Here is a 15,960-nt window from a genome sequence, read left to right on the forward strand (position 1 = left end):
GTGATGGGATGGAGTTAAATAGTTGGGCCGGAAGGGCTTGTCCCACACTGTATCTCTAAATAACTAAAACCCTCAACTTGGCCACTTTTACTTCTGGAAAATGCACAGTGTAGAAATACCTCCAAGACCTTGTCTTTTGTCATTCCTGTAACCGCTTCCAGCCCCAACACCTACCAGATCTCTGAGCCCCTCAGTTCAACTGTTTGAATATTCCGAGTTTCCATCACTGCTCTCAGACTGTATCATCAACTGCTGAATGTTTGAGCCCTGGAATTCTCTCCCTAAACCTTTCAACCTCTCTCTTTCTCTCCTTCTCTGTCCCTTCCTCCCTTCATCTCTCTTTCTCCCTCTGCCTCTTACCATCTCTCTCCCCCCTCCTTCCCTCCATCTCCCTCTCCCTCTTTCACTCTCTCATTCTCTCTCTCTCTCTCTTTATCTATCTATCTTGGTTTCTTTCTCTTCGTCTCCCTCCCACTACCTCACTCTCTCCCCCCCTCAATTACTCTTTCTCTTCCTCTCTGTCTATCTAACTTGTTTTCTCTCCTTCTCTCCCTCTCTCTTTCTCTCATTGTCTATCTAGAACATAGATCATAAAACCGTAGAGCACAGTACAGGCCATTTGGCCTATGATGTTGTGCCAACCCTTCAACCTATTGTAAGATCACTTTGACCCTTCCCTTCCCCATTGTCCTCTATTTTCCTATCATCCATGTTTCTTAAATATTCCCTAATGTATCTGCCTCTAGTTCCACCCCTGACAGGGTGACGTAGGTACCCACAAAACCTACCTCTGACATTCCCACTGAACTTTTCTCCAATCACCTTAAAGTTATGCCATCTTGTATTGTGCTACTTCGCCCCAGGAAAATGTCTCTCTCTCACTCGCTCACTCTCACTCTCTCTCTCTCTCTCTATCAATCTATCTATCAATCAATCACTCTCATCTGTAATGTCGTCCCCTTCAACCTCAGCTTTGGTGACTATCTTTTCATCTCTGAACGTGACTCATTACGTTCCTGCTCACATTCCTGCGGCCATCTACTTTGCTACGTTAGTCATGATTCATGAAGGAAATGTCATTTTTCCAGATGCTTATAATGTGTAAGGGCTTAGAAGAGAAATCAAACCGCAATTATTGAAGTGTGTGTTTTTTAATATTGTAAAATACGAATATCATTTTCTATCTGGTCAATACTCAGCAGAAATGAACAGGAAATAACTTACACGTCAAGAAGGCAAAAAAAATTCAGATTGAAGATTTATACCTATGCATATCATTTCCATTAGATCTATATCAAGATCAGAGCGGTAAAATGCTACTTCATTTTATATTTTAAAATAGGAAAGCTCTGGAAACAATAGACAATAGGTGCAGAAGTAGTCCATTCGGCCCCTCGAGTCTGCACCGCCATTCTGAGATCATGGCTGATCATTCACTATCAATACCCAGTCCCTGCCTTGTCCCCATATCCCTTGATTCCCCTATCCATCAGATATCTATCTAGGGTGGTGATTCTGTGGAATTCAGATGGCTGTGAGGCCAAGTCATTGCGTATGTTTGAAGCAGAGGTTGATGGGTTCTTGATTAGTCAGGATGTCAAAGATTACAGGAGAAAGCTGGAGAAATGGATTGGGAGGGAAAATAAATCAGCCATGATGGAATGGTACAGAAGGCTCAATGGGCTGAATGGCCTAATTCTGCTCCATGTCTTACGGTCTTATGGGTCAGGTTACATTGGTAGAGAGAGATACAGTACAGAGATAGTGGTTCAATCAAACTAATGATCCGATGAAGGGTCTCCCATCTGAAACATTAACTCAGTTTCTCTCTCCTCAGATGGTGTCTGATCTGCTGACTGTTTCCAGCATGGGTTTGTTTTTATTTAGCTTTCCAGCGTCTGTAATACTGTTCTGATTATTACTACAGGCCAATAATGGAAACAAGATGGACAACAATTTTCAAAGGTAAAAGAAAAATAGAGGGCTATGCGTAAACCTAGTAATTTCTAAGGTAGGGACATGTTCGGCGCAGCTTTGTGGGCCGAAGGGCCTGTATTGTGCTGTAGGTTTTCTGTGTTTCTAAAGGCAAGAAAGTAGAGTAATGACATGTGGTCTGGAGGTTGAGGGGAGTAGGCCTTTATCTCAGGCAGGCACTTCACCCTGGAACAGAGGCAGACTAGAGATTCCACCTGTCCTTCACAAGTAACTGTAAACTACTGAATACTCCATCTTCAATTCATACCAAGAATCCTGCGCTCGAAGGCTGATCAGAAACTCTGTTCCCTCTAGGCTGTGTGGGTGCACAGCCGTGCAGTAACTGAAATACTCCCGTGAACGTAGCCTTCATTGCCAAGCGGCCGGAATAAAGACAGACAAGAACAAGTTTATGAACATGAAAGATTTTCTGTATTGTACTGTATCTTATCATACCCTTCACTTAATAAATAAAATTAAAAGGATGTGAATCCTCAGTTTTCATTCTAAGTATTAAGAGTATGCATATTACAAAAAAACACACATTTAAAGTGCTGCCCGGTTTTCAGGCCATGTATAAAGTTCCGATTCAGAGCAATGGTTGATCCATGCAGCTATATAAAAAAAATCCAGGGAACATTGATCAGAAATCTGGAATTCAAAGGTTAATAAGCAAAGTCCTGGGATTGTAAGTCTGCATTTCCACTGGGGCAGTTGGAGTCCATGGGTCCATGAATCAGACCCAAAGATGGCCTGTCCTGGGGTTGGAGGCCTGTCTGCGTGTGTGTGAGTAGGAGGGAGGGTGAGGGTGGGAGGAGGCCTGTCCTGGGTTTGAAGGTGTGTGTGTGCGTGTATATATATATGTAAAACAGGGCTTGTTTTTCAATTGTTGTGTTGTTTTGTGAGTGTGAGCGGACACAGATTGCAGGACACGGGGCTTCTGTTGTTGTTCTGCTGGAGACTGTGGATGCGCTATGTTGCCGCCAGAACATGTAGCAACCCTTGCCGGCTGCCCCCAGCTCATCCTTAGGTTGTGTTGGTTGTTAATGCAAATGACTCATTTCACTGGATGCTTTGATGTACATGTGATAAATAAATGAATCTGAAACTTACATCTTAAAACTTCCATAAGAGTTAAATCTATGTAACTCTCTGTTACACACCAGATGTTTAATTCAGTAGCCCAAACTAGAATAAGTAAGGATGTACTGCTGAGGCTTTATAATGTTTTGGTCAGACTACGTTTGGAGTGTTGTGAGCACTTCTCAGTCCTGTAGTTAAGGAAAGATATGCTGGATTGGTGATGGTTCCGAGGAGGGTCATAAAAATGATCCCAAGAATATCCCAGCACATCCCAACACTTTGATGGAATTCCAAAGAAGGTACACCAGCAGCAATATTTGATTAGGAGTTTGAGGAGGTTTAGTAGGACACCAAAGACTCCAGCAAATTCCTACAGATGTCCTGTGGAGAACTTCCCGACTGGTTCCATCACTGTCTGGTACGGAGGTGACGCTGCACAGGATCGGAAAAAGCCACAGAGGGTTGTAAACTCAGCCAGCCCCCTCACAGGCACTCGCCTCTCCTCCATCAAGGAACTCTTCTAAAGGCACTGCCTCAAGAGGGTGGCAGCCGGCATCGAGGACCTTCACCGTCCAGTATACTGGTGGATCCACCATCTTCTCATCACTACTTTCATGGAGGAGGAACAGAAGGTTGAAGACCCACACTCATCAGTTTAGGAACGTTTCTTCTCCTCTGCGATCAGAAGCAGTTTTGGGGTTCATGTTGCATGTGTTCCTGGATTCTGTTTACTCTGTTTTTAAAATGCGAGAAACTTTTCTTTTGCTGTTTAGGAGCTGTTTGATCGGGGCAATTGATGCGGACTGGGGCACTTTGGTGAAGAATGACCCTGTGTCCTGAATTGGCTAGCGGTGTGGCACTGAACTAAACTGATTACTACCGGCTTGATGTTTTTTATTCTTTGTGTTGCCTGTTCGCTTTTGGGTAATCAGTTCTTTTTTTCACGCGTTGGATGTTTGATGTTTTCTTGAATGAGCTGCATGGTTGTTTCTTTATGTTGTGGCTGTCTGCGGGAAGACAAGTCTCAGAGTTTTATTCTGTGTACATACTTTGAATCTTTGAGTTGTTGCAAAATCCTGCCTCACTGCTGTCACAAGGACTCAGACGGGGAGAGGAAACGTAGGGGAAATCTTAAAGTCCTCACGAGTCCTGGCAGGTGCTCATACAAATACTTCACTGTGGTTTCTGACTCATTCAGTCTCACACAGGCCGGGAGCTTTGGTGTTGGCATGTCTACTTCTGAGCACCCAAATTTAGAACTGAACCCAGGTCTCCGGAGTTGTATTGCTTCACCCAGCTTTCACTAGGTTACCCTTCCCTTCTCTCTGTCACTCACTATTTGAATACCCATTGCACATTTACACTCAGTGACAACTTTGTCAGGTATCTCCTGTACCTCATAAAGGGTCCACTACCTGTTTGTTCATGGTCTTCTGCTGCGGTAGCCCGCCCACCCCGGTGTACAGTACATTGTGTGTTCAGAGATGCTCTGCTCCACACCACTGTTGTAATGCCTGCTTATCCAAGTTATTCTCGCCTTCCTGTCAGCTTGAACCAGTCTGTCCAATCTCCTCTGACCTCTCTCATTAACAAGGCATTTTCACCCACAGCTGTTTTTCTTTTTGCTTTTCACACTGTTCTCTGAAAACTCTAAATACTGTTGTGCATGGAAATTCCAGGAGATCAGCAGTTTCTGAAATACTCAAGCCACCCTGTCTGGCACCAACAAACATTCCATGGTCAAAGTTATTTAGGTCACAGTCCTTCCCCGTTCAGAAGTTTGGTCTGAACAACAACTGAACCTCTTGACCACGACTGAATGCTTTTATGTATTGAGTTGCTGTCACCTGATTGCCTGATTAGATATTTGTATTAATGAGCAGGTGTACAGGTATATCAAATAAAGTGGCCACTGAGTGTATGTAAGTGTTGAGTCCAGAGTATCCTGAGGGGCCAATTCCGTGATGAGCCATTGGGGCATGAATTCTTGTGACTAACCAGGTCTCTCTTTCTTGAACTTCTATTTCCCCGATTTCTCCTCCCCCCTCTCTCTTTTTCCATTCCCCATTCTGGTTACTCTCTCACCTCTTCTCTTCTTACTTGTCCATCAAATCCCTTTGGGCCCCCTTCTCCTTCCCCTTCTTCCATGGTGCTCCCCCTCCCCCATTAGATTCCTTCTCCTTCAGCCTTTCCCACCTATCACCTTCCAGCTTGTACTCCTTCTCCTCCTCCCACCTTCTTATTCCGGCTTCTTCCCCCTTCCTTTCCAGTCCAGTCGAAACATCAACTCTTTATTCCCCTCCATAGATGCTGCCTGACCTGCTGAGTTCCTCCAGTAAATTGTATGTATTGTGCTGGATTTCCAGCATCTGCAAAATTTAAATGCAAGAGGTTCTGTGGATGCTGGAAATCCAGAGCAACGCACACAGAATGCTGGAGAAACTCAGCAAGTCAGACAGCACCTATGGAAATGAATAAAGAATCAGTGTTTTGGGTGAAACATGCGACCTGCAGAATCTTTGGTGATCATCTCTTGCTGACTTCAGTTCATCCTCTTGTTGCTGACAGCTGAGCTCCTGTTAACATCAAATACCATGATCACACAAACGTTGTTCAGCAGTTCTAAATGCTTTTAATGTGCTTGGTGATAAGCACTCAATGGCCCTGAGGACAGAGCTCAGGTACGTGGAGCCTGTGGTACAGCAGCGCTGTCGATATTACAGCTCCTTCCATACTGTGAGATGCATCAGCAGGCGGGGAAGTAAATTCGTGCAAGTAGTTCTGCCAACACACACAAAATGCTGGTGGAACACAGGCCAGGCAGCATCTATTGGAAGAAGCACTGTCGATGTTTCGGGCTGAGACCCTTCATCAGGACTCATACAGGAATGTCTCCCTGGCAGTTTTCAGTTAGTTCATTCATCAGGAAAACCTGGTTTGCTCCTGGAAGAAAGGTGAGATTTGATTGCAGTGTACATAGTGGAATAGTGTTAGACAGAGAATGGAGTGGAGATGGTTCAAGGAGCAGAAGGCATAGTAAAGTAGTTCAATAGTTCCATTTATTGTCAGAGTATGTGTACGTTATACAACCTGAAATTCTTAGTCTCCGCAAACATCCTCAAAACAGAGGAAAACCCCAAAGAATGAGTGACAGAGAAAGTGAAAAACCCCATAGGCAATTGCCCCCTCCCATGCACAGGCAGCATCAAACCCCCCCAATCCACCTCCCCCACTTATTCTAGCTTAAAGCATCAGCATTCCCATCACCCACCATGCAAGCAACAGCCAAGTCCCCGAAGAGAGATCATGATCCACAGTACATTGAAAACGAACTGTTCACTCCTGTATTTCCAACATCCTGCAGGCACTGTCTCTTACTAACGAGAGAGAGACAGATATCGCTCCTTCTACCGCAACGGGGAGACAGCGGTCACAATTTCAATTACAGTCAGCAGCCAGATGAGCAGTAATCAAAAGACTATGAGGAAAAATTGTGAAGGCCAGAGGCTTTTACCCAGCGCAGAAATGGCTGATGTGAGGGGGCATAATTTTAAGGTGATGGGAAGAGAGTTTAGAGAGGATGTCAGAGGTAGGTTTTTTTTTACACGGGGGGGCGAAAGTGTGGAACTCGCTGTCAGGGGTGGTGGAAAAGGGAAGAGGCAGATACATTAAGGACATTTAAGACACTTAGGAGATAGAAAATTAGAAGGTTATGTGGAAGGGAGGGGTTAGATTGATCTTGGAATAGTTAGTGGATTCGCAAAACATTGTGGGCCAAAGAGCCTATTCTATGTCCTGTGTAAAATTCTGATTTGGAGCTGTAATGGTGGTGGGAATCAGGGCTCTCAAAAGGAAGAGAATTACTGACAGATCTTTGGGGAAGACCAGGGGAATGTGACTGACAGGATTTAGTGCAGACTCTCTGGGATGAATGGCCTCCTGTACTTTATCATCTACTGTTAATGGCCTTTACCTCAGAAACGTGACACCTGGCAACCATTGCCATGGAGACTGGGACACTGCTCCAAGTTTTGGACCATCTCGCAGCAGGGTGCAGAATAAATTCTTCTGCGCACACCCTGGGAAACGTCTCCTGATCCAAGCTGGCAGAGTGGCTAACGAGCTGCCCTTAACCTTCATCCACACAAACTGCTTTGTGAGCTCATTACCAAATCATTCATTTGACTCATTCCACAGAAGGTTTTTCTTTCCAACCCTCATTACCAGATTGTATAAGAGAAAAGGTAGACGCAACACGTTTGTCCTGAGCTTTGGAAACCCTTTATATGGTTGATCCATTTTATTTATGTTTTGATGCTTGGAGGGCGAAGACATGCAACTTTTGTTTCACAGAGAATGAGGGAAAATAAATTAGACATTAACCTTTTCTCCAAGTGCCTTGAGCCTAACCTTTCATGTTGTTTATTATTTATTTGTTTATTTATTTACTTACTTAGAGACACAGGCCCTTCTAGCCCAATGAGCCAACCACTCAGCAACCCACCAACTTAACACTACCCTAATCATAGGGCAATTTACAACGACCAATTGACCTACCAACAGCTACACCTTTGGACTGCGAGAGGAAGCCCACGCGTTCATGGGGAGAACATACAAACTCCGCACTGCTGGGATTGAACTCTGAACTCCAGAATGCCCCCAACCTTAATAGCATCGCACTAACTGATAAGTTACCATGGTGCTCCATTGTAACAGAATTCAGTCCTTGCTAATATCCCTGGATTTACAAAATAGCACACGGCTTACAGTGCATGCAGGTGGAACCACTGAGCCATCCAAAAAAGCCACAAGTGCCTCCACGTATAAGCAAAGGTTTGGACTAGGATTTCAACATGGCCATTTTTGTAGTGTCCACATTAACGTAAGCAGTTTCGGGTTCCTAGGTGTCAACATCTCTGAAGGTCTATCGTGGGCCCAATGTATTGGTGTAATTACGAAGACGGCACGATAGCAGCTACGTTCCATTTGGAGCTTGAGGAGATTTGGCATGTTGTCACAGACTCCAGCAAATTTCTACAGAAGTAACTGTTTGCATCACAGTCTGATATGGAGGTTCCAAAACACAGGACTGGAAAAAAAACTGCAGAGGGTTGTAAATTCAGACAGTTCCATCACGGACACTAGCCTTCCCACCATCGATGGCATCTTCAAAAGACAACACCTCAAGAAGGTGGCATCATCATGATAGAGCCTCACCATCAAGGGCAATGCCCTCTTCTCATTACTAACATCAAGGAGGCGGCACAGGAGCCTGACACATAGTCAATATTTTAGAAACATTCTTTCCCCTTTGAATAGCCCATAAACTCATGAATGCTTCCGCACCCTTTTGCTCTCTTAGAGAAATTAGTAAGTGGTTAGCTTTATTTGTCGCATGTACATCAAAACATACCGTGAAAGGTGTCACTTGTGTCAAATCAAATCAGCGAGGATTGTGCTGGGCAGCCCACAAGTGTTGCCATGTTTCCGGTGCCAACATGGCCTGCCCACAACTCACTAACCCTCACCATATGTCTTTAGAATGTGTGAGGAAACCAAGGTGCTCGGAGGAAAGCCACACGGTCACGGGGAGAATGTACAAAATCGCTACAGGCAACAGCAGAAATTGAACCATGATTGGAGATAACTAGCACTGTGAAATCATTTGCTTAACCATTACGCTACTGTATTGCTCAACTATTTATTACTATACATTATTGCAATTGATAATCATTTTTATCTATTGCACTGAACTGCTACCATAAAATAACAAATTTCATGACGCATATCAGTGCTAATAAAGATGACTCTTATTATACAGACACACCCATGTCCTTAATGTGTGTGTGCAGATTTCGTTCCAACCGGATCTATCTACACAAGCAGCTGGGGTGGGAGACATTAAGTGAAATTTGCCCTGAGATTCTTTCATTTTGCATCCTCATGGAGGAAATGTGAAGTTTGGAATCATTTAGGATGACCCCACCGTTTTTCACTTTCATTCACTTTATCTACAATGGAGGATCAGATATTGATTTACGTCAGCAGACTGATTAATTTGGTATCGGGGTCAACAACCATGGACTCTGCTGTAATGAGATGATGGTAGAAGTGCACTGGAATCGCAGCAAGCTTGCTTCACTGCTTTAGCTACTGAAAGCATCTGAACTTCAGTCCCAGTTAGCGGGTTTTAAGTTATTCTCCAAACCATGTCCTTCTTCCCTGAGGTAAATGTTAGAATCAGAAGCAGATTTAATATCACCAGCAGTACAGTAGCAGAGTGGTTAGAGAAATGCTTTACAGAATAGGTGACCCAGGTTCAATTCCTGTCGCTGCTTGTATAAGGAGTTTGTACGTTCTCCCTGTAGCCACACAGATTTTCCCTGGGTGCTCCAAATTCTTCCCATAGTCCAAAGACTATGCTGGTTGGCAGGTTAATTGGTCATTGTAAATCGTCCTGTGACTAGGCTACTGGTTGACAGTTTAAGTGTTCATTGTAAATGATCTTGTGATTAGGCTAGGATTAAATTTGGGGATCGCTGGTCAGTGCAGCTCGAGCAGCTGTAGGGCCCATTCCCTCAATAAATAAATATGCTGTGAAATTTGTTGTTTTCCATTAGCGAGTGGACATTAAAAGCGCACAGCCCTGTGAGTTAGTGTTGAGAACAAAAGTTTAAACTGCAAGAGAGAGTAGTGGATACAGCCCAGTCCGTCATGGGCAAAACCCTCCTCCCCATTGAGCACGTTTACAAGGAACGCTGCCACAAGAAAGCAGCATCCATCATCAAGGACCCCCAGCATCCAGTTCGTGCTCCTGCTTGCTACTACCAATGGGCAGGAGGTACAGAAGCCTAAAGTCCCATGCCACCAGGTTCAGGAACTGTTATTACCTTACAACCATCAGTCTCCTGAACCAGTGTGGATAACTTTGCTCACCTCAACACTAAGCTGATTCACAACCTGCACACTCACTTTCAGTAACTCTACAACTCATGTTCTCAGTATTATTTCTTTATTTATTTTGCACAATTTGTCTTGTTTTGCACATTGGTTGTTTGTTGGTGTTTGCTTATGTATAGTTTTTCACAAATTCTATTATATTTCTTTCATGTAAATGCCTGCAAGAAAATAGATCACAGGATAGTATATGGTGATATTTTGTATAAATACAGTACTTTGATAATAAATTTACCATGACTTTGAGTTTGAGAACATTGAAATGATGTTCAAAGAGAAAGATGCCTCCATAAATATTTCTAAAAGGAGGGAAAATGGACAAAATTATTAACATAATCCTCCAAAAGCATCCCATCCTTCTCATTGGTTTTGGAGGCTTGTGTGCCTCAATGACCTGGAGCCTATACTGGCTGGAGACAGGGCTTCAGGTTTTGGCTGTTGGTAGGGTCACCAAACAGATCAAAGGGTCGAGGCTAGACTAAGAGTGGCCAGGTTCGGGGGTTCAGCTGGGCTAACAACCCCGACTGGTCTGTTACATGCACGCAACCCTGTAACAGTATCAGCAGCAACAGAACACACCTGGAGTCTGTTTTGCTGTTAACAAAACACTATTTTATTAGTAACGACATCATATAGTAACTTAAACCAGGTAAATCAAGAGTTAATGGTGTTATGCATAGATAGGTGTAAATATATACATCCCCAAACTTCTTCAAGCTTAGGTGGTAAGTGCTGCAGTCTTACGATGGTGTGGTAAGGAAATTCTGTTCAGTCTACGGGATTGAAGTGAGAGAGAGATCTGTAATCCAAGTAAACAGGTGTCGTCGATCGACTTCGATGTCCTCCAAATCTTCCAAGTTAGCCAAACATGACCAACTTAAGCGTGCCATTTTCAAGTGATAATCTACCAACCCAGGCAAGGGTTAGACACACCGGTAGACTCCACAGGGTCACCCTTACACACACTGATAGTCACGGATCGATTTCTCTTAATCGATCCTCAGCCCCACCCTTGTGGGCACTTAAAAGTTCAGTGGCAATTCCGCCACCAGACTTCATGCGACTGTGTGTCCTGCGAAAGAGACAGTTACGCTTGTTTAAGTACCAGTGTGCTCTACACCAGCTGTCCATCATTTAGCTCTTCCCCTTCTCTCTCTCACAAGCTGCTTGCACTGTACGTCTCTCTCTCTCTCACAGGCATGATTCTTAAAGGCACAGTCCACAATGAATAAAACTTAACAGGTCAAACAAAACTGTTACAGAAACAGCAATGAAGAATCCTTCTTTATCTCAGTGGCCAAGGGCAGAGAGAGATGGAAGACCTTCCTTGTTGCCCTGACCGGCAGCAGGGATAACAGGCAGTAAGTAATTAACATAATGGAACAGGCAAGAACTAAAGCTTTCATTTTCATTACCTTTCACATCTTCAGCACACCTCCAAGAGGCTTCAGAGCCACAGCGAAGTGTAGGCACCTGCTAGCAGGGTAAGCACTGGCTGGGACAGTCTCAGCTTTCTTGAAATGAACTTCGGATGCAAGGCAGGAGAGATGGTGGGAAAGAATAGAATAAACCTGAGATATTGAAGACAGTGAATATGCTGTATTAAGAGAGGCAGCAGAGGTGCAGACTTCCCTTCCATTCTGATGAAATATTCAGACCCAGGAAATACCCACACATTTGTTCAACTTCATCAGCTGCACCTTTGACCTAGCCAGCATTAAGTGAAGACATCAGGGTATATTTGTGATCACAAAGAAACGATTATGAGAAGTCATATTAAGAAGAAGGGAAGAAGGTAACCAACATTATGAGAAGTCATATTAAGAAGAATATTGTGATCACAATGAAACAATTTTGCTCCGAGTTGCAAGTAACTTCTGCTTTACCTGCACTTAGTTATAGTGTGATGTCTCCTCTCTGGTACTTTTAAAATGAGTTTCAGAGCCTTTATTTTTCTTTCATAGTCTAACACATTGACTCCTGAGTCTTACCTGTCTTGATGAAGGGTCTCAGCCAAAGGGTCGACTGTTTATTCCCATCCATAGATGCTGCCTGACCTGCCGAGCTCCTCCAGCACATTGAGTGTATTGCTCTAGGTTTCCAGCATCTGCAGGATCTCTTGTGCCTAAGCCATTAGTAAATCCTACCAATGCCTTGGCATTGCCCTCACAGAACCTCAATGCATCTGATTTGTGACTTTTGTTTCCCTGACACATTCAATCTGTTCTCAAGATCATTTTAAAGTTGCAGCTTCAGAATGGCTAACTAGACTTCTATAGAAACATAGAAAACATACCGCACAATACAGGCCCTTTGGCCCACAAAGCTGTGCCGAACATGTCCCTACCTCATAAATTACTAGGCTTTACCCATAGCCCTCTGTTTTTCTAAGCTCCATGTACCCAGCCAGGAGTCTCTTAAAAGACCCTATCATTTCTGCCTCCACCACCGCCTCCAGCAGCCCATTCCACACACTCACCACTCTGTGTAAAAAACTTACCCCTGACATCTTCTCTCTACCTACTTCCAAGCACCTTAAAACTATGTCCTCTAATGCTAGCCATTTCAGCCCTGGGAAAAAGCCTCTGACTATCCACACGATCAATGCCTCTCATCATCTTGTACACCTCTGTCAAGTCATCTCTCATCCTCCTTCGCTCCAAGGAGAAAAGGCCGAGTTCACTCAATGTATTCCCATAAGGCATGCACCCCAATCCAGGCAACATCCTTGTAAATCTCCTCTGCACCCTTTCCATGGTTTCCACGTCCTTCCGGTAGTGAGGCAACCAGAATTGAGCACAGTTAGAGCTACAAGCTGTGTGCGACACAGTGATCTCCATATCAACACCGGCTCAGTGGTGATATTTTTCTCTTAGGTCAGCTGGTTGCCAGTTCAAGTCCCACACACCACCGTCAGAGTGGCCTTTACAGAGTTGCACTGTCAGCCATATTTGGATTGGATATAACATCAAGGCTATGCTGAATCTTCCAGGTGGACACTCTACTATGTATAGTACAATGACAATACCCCTCCATTTCCTCAACATTCAAGTGCATCTCTAAGGGCCTCTTGAACACTCCTGTTGTATCTCTCCATAATAATCCTGGTTTTCTCGGTGTTCTGCTTTCCTCCCACATTCCAGAGACATACAGGTTAGAATTAGTATGCTATGCTATCATGGTGCCAAAAGTGCGGCAACATTTGTGGGCTACCCAGCACAATTGTCACTGATTTAATGCAAACAATGCATTTCACTTTCTGTTTCAATGTACCTATGACCTATAAAGCCGAGTCTTCCAGGTGGACATAATACTATTCAGATTAATTCAGGTGCCTGTCATTAAAGCAGATTATAACACACAGCGTTTTTAACCTGTATTGGGATCTTGTGCATGAATCTGCTGCTATGTTTCTGACATTATATCGGTGAGTGCACTTCAGAACTTCATTGCAACATCTTGGTTGTTCTAGATAAAAAGGATCATGTATTAAAAGGATTCAGTGTGGCAGGATGGAGATGTATCTCTACCAAGGCAGGTGTAAGGTACTCATTCCCTCTACTAGCCTGCAGGTCACCCTTGGGCAAGATGTAGCACCTGCTTAACCCCTCAATCAGGGTCATATGAAGCCATGGGAGCAGGTGGTGGATGGTCGTATGAGAAGCTGGTGCAGATCACAAGTCCTGGTTATGCAACCACTGACACCAGGCAATTTCTGAAGAGTACTGATAATGACTGGGGTCACCCATCTTGTAAAGGCAATGCCAAGAAGCAGGAAATTACAAACGTCTTCTGTAGAAAAATTTGACAAGAACAATCATGGTCATGGAAAGACCTTGATCACCCATATCGTACAACACGGCACATAATGATGATAATGATCTCTATGGGTATGGAGGGCTATGGTCTGGGTGCAGGGTGATGGGAGTCAGCAGTTTAAATGCTTCAGCATAAGCTGAAAAACCTGTTTCTGTGCCACAGATCAGAGTATTGATGTGGAACTGAATTCGTTGTTGGGTTTGAATGAAAAATAAATTGAGATCACACCAGTGGAATGTGGAACCTGAAGATCTATTTCCTTCATCAGCTCCCCTTTCCCCTTGAACACTCAAATTTTGTTTTGTTTCAAAAAAAAGATTCTACCACAAAGATCCAGGTAAGTTTTCTTATTGAAGGACAAATGTAGTCTTGATCCACAAACACCACCATGATACAGCTATAAATTGAGAGAGAGGGCCATTTTCCAGGAGGAAACTTCAAGGATTAAAACTCTTGTTAGATCACACTTGGAGCGAGAACTCTTGGTCAGGGTCAACCATGGATATTACATCCTAGTTCTCTAAATACACAAGCCAGGGCTGTACAATACGAAGAGCAAGCTGATGTCCCATGTAGTCAGCTCCCTCCCTCCACACAGCTGATGAACCCAAAGATGTTGCCAGTTAGCACTGAATTCGATGTAGAGCTGTCTTAGGCAATTGCATTCAGTTCTGTTCACCTCATTACAGGAAGGATGTGGATGTTTTAGACAGAATGCACTGGAGATTTATGAGATTTAACAGGATGCTGCCTAGATTAGAGAGCATGTTTTATGAGGAAAAGTTGGGTGACACACTGCTTTTCTCTTTGGAGAGAATAAACTTGAGTGAAGCACCAACACAGACACTGTGTATAAGAAGGGCCAGAGTTGCCTCTATTTCCTGAGGAGACTGAGGTCCTTTGGATATGCAGGTCTCTCCTTCACTTGTTCTCCGAGTCTGATGTTGATGGTACAATCTCCTATGTAGTGATGTTCTGGGGCAATGGCATCAACACAGGTGATGCCAATAGTCTCAATAAACTGTTTAGAAAGGCTGGCTCTGTTATAGGAGTGAAACTGGACACACTGGAGGCTGTGGTGGAACAAAGGACTCTGAAAAATCCTGGACAATGTTTTCCACCCTCTGCATGCCACCTTGACTGAACAGAGGAGCACTTTTAGTAATAGACTAAGACAACTGCGCTGTTCCAAAGAGTGCTAGATGAGGTCATTTTTACCCTCGGCCATTAGGCTCTATAATGAGTCAACCTATAGCTGGGATACCCCCTCGCTGTTAGACTGTTTGTGGTAACTTATTTTTTATTCTTTATACTTCTCTTACACGAGGGGTGATTGATAAGTTCATGGCCTAGGGTAGGAGTCAATTTTAAAAAACCTAGAACATTTATTTTCCTACATTTACACACTTAGTCCAGCGGTTGTGGAGCATACGAATCCTTCTTTGTAGAAGTCGGCGTCTTGAACCTCCAGAAGTGGTCCACAGCAGGGGTGATTGATAAGTTTGTGCCCACGGGTAGGAGACGAGTTAACTTCAAACTTTCTGCGTAATCACCGAGTTAAATTGCACGCGCATGTAACAAGAGCTGTATAGCTCAATTCCTTCTACCTGAGGGCATGAACTTATCAATCACCCCTACTGTTGACCACTTCTGGAGGTCCAAGATGCCGACTTTGACAGAGATGGATCCATATGCTCCACAACCGCTGGACTAAGTGTGTAAATGTATGAAGGAGCTATGTTGAAAAATAAATGTGCTAGGTTTTCTGAAATTGACTCCTTCTACCTTAGGCCACCAACTTGTCAGTCATCCCTCATATTTATATGTGCATATGTAATAGTTCTGTGACACCATAACTTCCTTTGGGATCAAAGAAAAGCGTACAAAATTGCAGGAGCTATGTATTTTTTCATTGTCTGTCTGTGTTGCATTTGTATTTCACATCCTTTCTGAGTTAAGCTAATTTGTCACATGGTTTTGGTTGGTGGTTAGCAGGCAGCGCAGATTGGGTGGTGGCTAAAACAAACAAATATAGTCTCTTGCTCATCTCTTTGGCAGCACAGAGAATGGGTGAGTAGGGAGCACATATTTTCACTGACTGTTCATCCTTGTTTGAGTTTGATCCAA

The sequence above is a fragment of the Hypanus sabinus genome, chromosome 25 (genome assembly GCF_030144855.1).
Source record: "Hypanus sabinus isolate sHypSab1 chromosome 25, sHypSab1.hap1, whole genome shotgun sequence".
Lineage (NCBI taxonomy): Eukaryota > Metazoa > Chordata > Chondrichthyes > Myliobatiformes > Dasyatidae > Hypanus > Hypanus sabinus.